Source organism: Phascolarctos cinereus, unplaced genomic scaffold (assembly GCF_003287225.1).
Source record: "Phascolarctos cinereus isolate Bilbo 61053 unplaced genomic scaffold, phaCin_HiC Scaffold_4;HRSCAF=312, whole genome shotgun sequence".
NCBI classification, from domain to species: Eukaryota; Metazoa; Chordata; class Mammalia; order Diprotodontia; family Phascolarctidae; genus Phascolarctos; species Phascolarctos cinereus.
The window spans coordinates 589,770,509-589,776,496 of record NW_027555847.1 but is presented as its reverse complement, the minus strand read 5'-3'; the positions used below and the strand labels follow the sequence as shown (position 1 = coordinate 589,776,496).

Genomic DNA, 5,988 nt, shown 5'->3' with positions numbered 1-5,988 from the left:
CTTCACTCCTGAATCCCTAAAATCAATGGCCAAGACCTGCCAGTTCTACCTTCACAACTCATCTCCTATCTGAGCCTCATCTCTATGCTCACAGCCACCTTCATCCAGACCCCTCCTCACCACTCTCCTGGCTTACTGCAATGGCACCTGAATTGGATTCGCTGCCTCCAGCCTCATCTTTATCCAGTGAACACATGGTAAAGACAAAGTTCTCATGTACAGACAAGGAAATGAAGAAGACTTCCCCGAGGGGATTAAAGAAGAAAAAAGAAAAGGGACATAACTATCAGGTTCAGAGGTCATGTAGATTCTGAGGTAAGGGTTGAAAATTAGATTCTAGATGGTCAACCAATTCGATGGACTTGAGGTCTAAATTTCTGACCAAAGATCCAGGAACATCAAGAAGTCAACCAGAAAGGACAAAAAGAATTAAAACAGACCCAGTTCTTCACACACACACACACACACACACACACACACACACACACACACACACACATACACACACACACACACACATGACCAGGACTGACTGAAAAGGTTCATATAATTTTCTAATTTTCCTTGTTCATTTATTATTGGAAGCATTGATATGAGCTAGTAGGAGTGTAATGCGCATAGAGAGCCAGCTTTGGATTCAGTCAGATCTGAGTTCAAGTTCAGCCTGTGGACCCCTCCCCAAACCATTGAACCTCTTCAGTGTCTCAGGCAACTCTAATTTCAGGAACAATTGAAGATCTCTAATAGTGGAGGGAATTTCCTTATCTGGAATTTCCTAAACTAATGAATGTATAGACATGAATGAAAAAGACAAGAATCATCTCCACCCCTCCCCCCCATTTTTCTTGGTACTATGTAGAAGCAAATGCTCTTTAAAATACCTAAGGAAAGAGTTGAGTCCTGTTTTCAAGGAGTAGGATAAGCATGTGGCCTCTCTCAACAGTGTTGAGATATCTTTTCCAGAGAAGGGAAATGATGTCAGCTAGAAATCACTACAGGGCACCAATGGGTAAAGATTTGAGACTCAAATGTAGGTGGCAGAAAATAGTGGTGTCACCAAAAGGGTTATGTGGCATGTTTATAAGCACACCCATAGCCATATTTAGCTGGGGGCTGATCTAGATGGAAATGTCAGAGAGATAGGAAAAGATCAGGGATTGAATGAAGGGCAGGAGGTAAGGCCTGAAAACATAAAACCTGTGAGTCTCCCCTGAACCACAGGGAGTGAAACAGCAATTTGTTGAGAGACAATTTATCTATCACTGCTTCTTTCTGCAAGAACTCATTGTGAGGGCATGCTGTGACCTCCTCGAAGAAAGATCCTGGATAAACACAAAATATAATTACTATTAACAAAGAGTTACTTCTGCATATGAAACAATGGGAAGTATTATTTTTGGTGCTTTTTTTTTAAAAAGAAAACTACTTGTATCCTTTATGTAACATTACATTTATTTTCAGATTGGAAAAATCCCAAAAGCTTCTCTGAGCTGAGGTTGTTTATGCGGTAAAAACTGAGGTCCCCACAAATATTTGGAACTTTACGATACTTTTGTATATATCTCTGAATTTTTGTAAAAAATGTGTGTCAGGTCTGTGTATGCTTCTAGACCCTGTTCAGCATATGCTATTATTGTGAAATGCCTACACTTCTTATTTGGAATAAGTGAACAAACAAAAAAAAATCATTTATTTTTAATTAATTTAGAGATGATCTGAAAAAGAAGGCTCCCAAATGATAGCACAAATTATTCCATCAAGGCCATCTCGGGGCTGGTTAACTATAAAGTGATCTTTATAGGTCAGGGTTTTTCATTTCCAGTGCCTGTCACTACATGAAAGATAAATATCTGACCACAGGAGAAGGGGATGTTGACCAGTGGAACTTCATAGCCTGCTCTTTTAGTACTTAAAAAAAGGTTTTTTTCCCTCTCAACTCGCTTTGGGGACATGTGGGAAACAGGCGCCTTGAGCAAAGGAGACACTCAAAGGTCTCCCTGTTCTTGGGGCCAAAAATATAAACAAGCATGTTGGCCATTGGTGTTCAGAATTTCTTATTTACTCTGGTTAGGACAGCCAGTGTGGGTTCCGTTCTTTTCAAGAGCCAGCTCTCTCTACTACCTCAGGTAGCTTTCCAGAGCAGAGATGCATGGAAGGTGGGCCAAGCTCTCCCTTGTCAAAGACTGGCCAGATTGGCTAATCAGACCATTACTTCCAGAAGCACTTGGGTCGTTAGGTCTCATGGTATGTGAGTTTTTCTTCCTATCAGAAATTCAATACAGCACCTTTGAGGTGGAGGGGGACATCCATCTTTATAAGCTCAGCTTTCAAGGCTATATTTTTCTCTGTTTCAATCCTTTTTATTCATTTCTTCCTTTCTACTTCCCAGGGGAAGTAACTAGCCTCTCTACGCTCCACTCCTTGTTCAGCAAAGTAGTTGGCACGTGTAAGTAAATACAGTGTGAGGGAAAGGACATTGCCTGATAAATAGCACAGGCTGTGTTATCTAAAAGCACATTCCTATAGTGCCTTAAGATTTTTTAGAATACTTTCCTTATACCAATCCTGTGAAGTAGGGAATATGAAAACTGTTAACCCTATTTTACAGGTAAAGAAATGAGCTAAGTGATATGAAGTTAATTGCCCTCTGATACAGCCAAACAAGGACATTTTATTGGCTACTACACTGCATCATTAACTAACTTAGAGAGTTAGCTATTATTAGCCAAACTTACAGAGTGTTTAAGTTGCTGTAGCCATGAATGGTAATACTCAGGGCTGTTACTAGGGCAGGGTAATCAAGGCTTTGTCTCAGGATGCCAATATTTAGATTTACTGATAGCGCCTTGGAGTCCTTCAATGCTATACAAATAACTGAGCTTTTTACCTAGGCAGTAAGTATTAGTTAAAACAGGAATCTACCAAATACTTCTCACCTCTGAACCCCAGGTAAGCTCCTCTCTAGTCCTACAGCCCAGTCCACCTTTTCCCACCCCACAGCTGCCCCAGCAACGTTTTAGAGCAGTGGTATCAAACTCAAATAGAAGCAGATACCTGTGGGCCTCATATTGACTTAGAGAATGACAAATTAACATCATTTATATTGAATTGTATTTTTGTTTATTTTGTTAGATATTTCCCATTTACATTTTAATCTGGTTGAGCCACATTCGGGAGAGTTGCAGATCACATGGTGACATGTCTGACATCCCTTACAAATGTTAGATATCAAGATTTTAGCATTGCTTGTTCTGGAAGGAAAAATGGCTAATTGTGACTCTGGCATGATTATTGGACAGAATGCTACTTATACTTTGAACTTTCACCTGAATCCAGACCAATTAGAAAACACAGGCGAAAGAAAAGTATCTGTAGACAGTCTGTAACTCTATTCTCTGTGATAGACCTGTTGACATACACACAGAAGAGAGTCTTTTAGGATGCTGGCTATCCAATGTCATTAGCCTTTCTGGGCACCACGACTGGAGGACATCAAGGCTAGTTCATAAGAGGGCAATGAGGCTGCAGGTTCCCCACCTTTTGCCATCCATCTTTATTTTTTCAGATTAGCCCTGAAAATTGCACGAAGGCTGAACACTTCTATCAGTGCGAAGGAAGGATGGCGTGAGCTTGCATGTGACATTGAGGACCAAAAAACTAAAAACTCACCAGACTGAACAGGCCTCATGAGGTCCGACTTGTTTTCCTGACAAGGAGAAAGGAGCCTGCCTTAAGGGATGACAAGTGGATCTCTTTGTGACAGGGCAGGAAGAAACCAAGTGGTCACTACAGCACAGATCAGATCATAATACAATAGACTGGGTCACAGAGGGAACAGGCATCTGCTTCGTGACTTAGGCCCAGTGCTGCTTGATAAAGCTGATCAACCCATTCGTGGAGGCAGCATGAGAGGTCACAGGTTTATCAGACTCCAACTCAGGCTTATTTTTCTTGGCCAGTTGCTTTCCCAGTTCCACTCCTCACCAATTGTAACTATTGACATCCCAGACAACACCCTGAACAAAGATCTTGTGCTCATACATGACAATCAAACCTCCAAGAACGAAAGGAGTGAGCTTTGTGAGGACAATGGAATTAGTAGGATAATTTCCCTCAAAGACCTTATGAGGCAGCAGCTTCTTCAGGGCATCACCATTCTTGTCCACAGCCTCCAGCTCCTTGCGCTCCTCCTCTGCTGTCTTTCCTTTCATCAGGGCCTTGGTCTAAGCTAGGAAGCTGGCTAGAAGAATCTTGTGATGAAGACCATTCTTGATTGGATTCTCACTGGGGATGAGAAAGTCACAAGGAATCATCTGGGTGCCCTGGTGAATAAGCTGGTAGAAAGCATGTTGTCCATTGGTCTCTGCCTCTCTCCACACAATGGGGCTTGTACTGTAGTCAGCCTGAGCTCCTGACTTGACTTGGTGATGTACTTCCCATTGGACTCCATGTCACCCTACTGGAAGTAGGTGGCAAAGCAGTGTATATATTGGTCATAGGGCAACAGGGCCTGGATCTCATCCAAAACAGTTAATGTACCAGATGCCTAGCATGGCAAGCAGCACAGGGGCATTCTTTTCCAGTGGGGTGGTGAGGAAATGATTGTCCATCCAGTGAGCCCCCGACAACAGCTGTTCAAAGTTATCAAAACCAACATGCAGGGCAATGGAAAGGCCAATAGCTGGCCACAATAAGTAACATCCCCCAACCCAGTTCCAGAACTCAAACATATTTTGGGTGTTGATTCCAAACTCTTGAATTTGGTGTAGAGAGGGCCACAAAGTGCTTTGCCACAGCTGAAGGATCCTTTGCTGCCTGAAGGAACTACTCCTTGGCTGTCTCTGCATTGGTGATGATCTCCTGAGTGGTGAATGTCTTTGAGGCAATGATGAAGAGAGAAGTTTGTGGCTTGAGTTCAGCAAGAATCTTGGCAATATGGCTACTATCAATATTGGAGACAAACCAGACACAAGGACCTTCTTTAGAGTAGGGCTTCAGAACTTCTGTCACTATCAGACCCAAGGCAGAACTGCCAATGCCAATGTTGATCACATCTATAATCATCTTCCCAGTGTAGTCTTTCCAGTCTCCACCATGGACACACTGGCAGAATGCTTTCATTTTCTCCAGCACTTTGTTCACCTCTGGTACCATGTCCTTGCCATTCACTAGCGTGGGTGTGTGGAGCGATTCTGAAGTGCCACATGGAGCACAGCCTGGTCCTCAGTGAAATTGATCTTTTTCCCTTGGAATATTTGTTTCCAGTGGTGCCACTGGACTAACTTCTGGAAGTTCAGGTCCTGGCTGAGTGCGGCCATGACGGGAACTCAGATAACCTGGAAAAATACAGCATGAAACCAAAATACTTGGTGCTTTGTAAATGGCCTATATTACATCATTTATTCCTCACAATTACCCTGTAAGATAGGTACTGCAAATATTATGCCCATTTTACAGATGAATAAACTATGCTCATAGAGGTTAAATGACAAACACAAGGTCATTCAGGTGCTAAATGGCAGAACAATTATGAAAATCCAGGGTTGCTGACTTCAGTATAATTTGGTCTTCACCACACTGGAATAAAGATGTAGCTACTGCTCTAGAAAGATGAGTAAAGTCCCCTGTACTCCCCCACATTCCTTAATGCTTCCCCTCTCTACAACTTCTGAAAAATGCACCAGAATTACAGATTATACAGAGAATAAACAGAGGGCTTTAGAAATTGTAAATGTACTTTCTGCCAGTAACTATGGAGGCTGCTTAACTACCAGAGTGTAATCCTGTAGTTAGGGTTGTCAGTCAAAATAGAGAATCTCATGGATAGAATGGACCTCAGCGGCAATTTAGGTCAACCGATAACTGAACAGGAATGTTCTCTACCACAGTGATTCCGAATGTTTGTTGTTCTGCAAACCCCCTTACAACAATGACAACGAAGATGATGACAACGATGACAACAACAAATGTGCTGTGAATCTCAGGGTA

General features: G+C 42.2%; 1 pseudogene; it reads right to left on the bottom strand.

Moving 5' to 3' along the window:
• Positions 1 to 3,530: 3,530 nt before the first annotated feature.
• On the bottom strand, positions 3,531 to 5,325 carry LOC110195412 (glucose-6-phosphate isomerase pseudogene; annotated as a pseudogene).
• Positions 5,326 to 5,988: the final 663 nt, after the last annotated feature.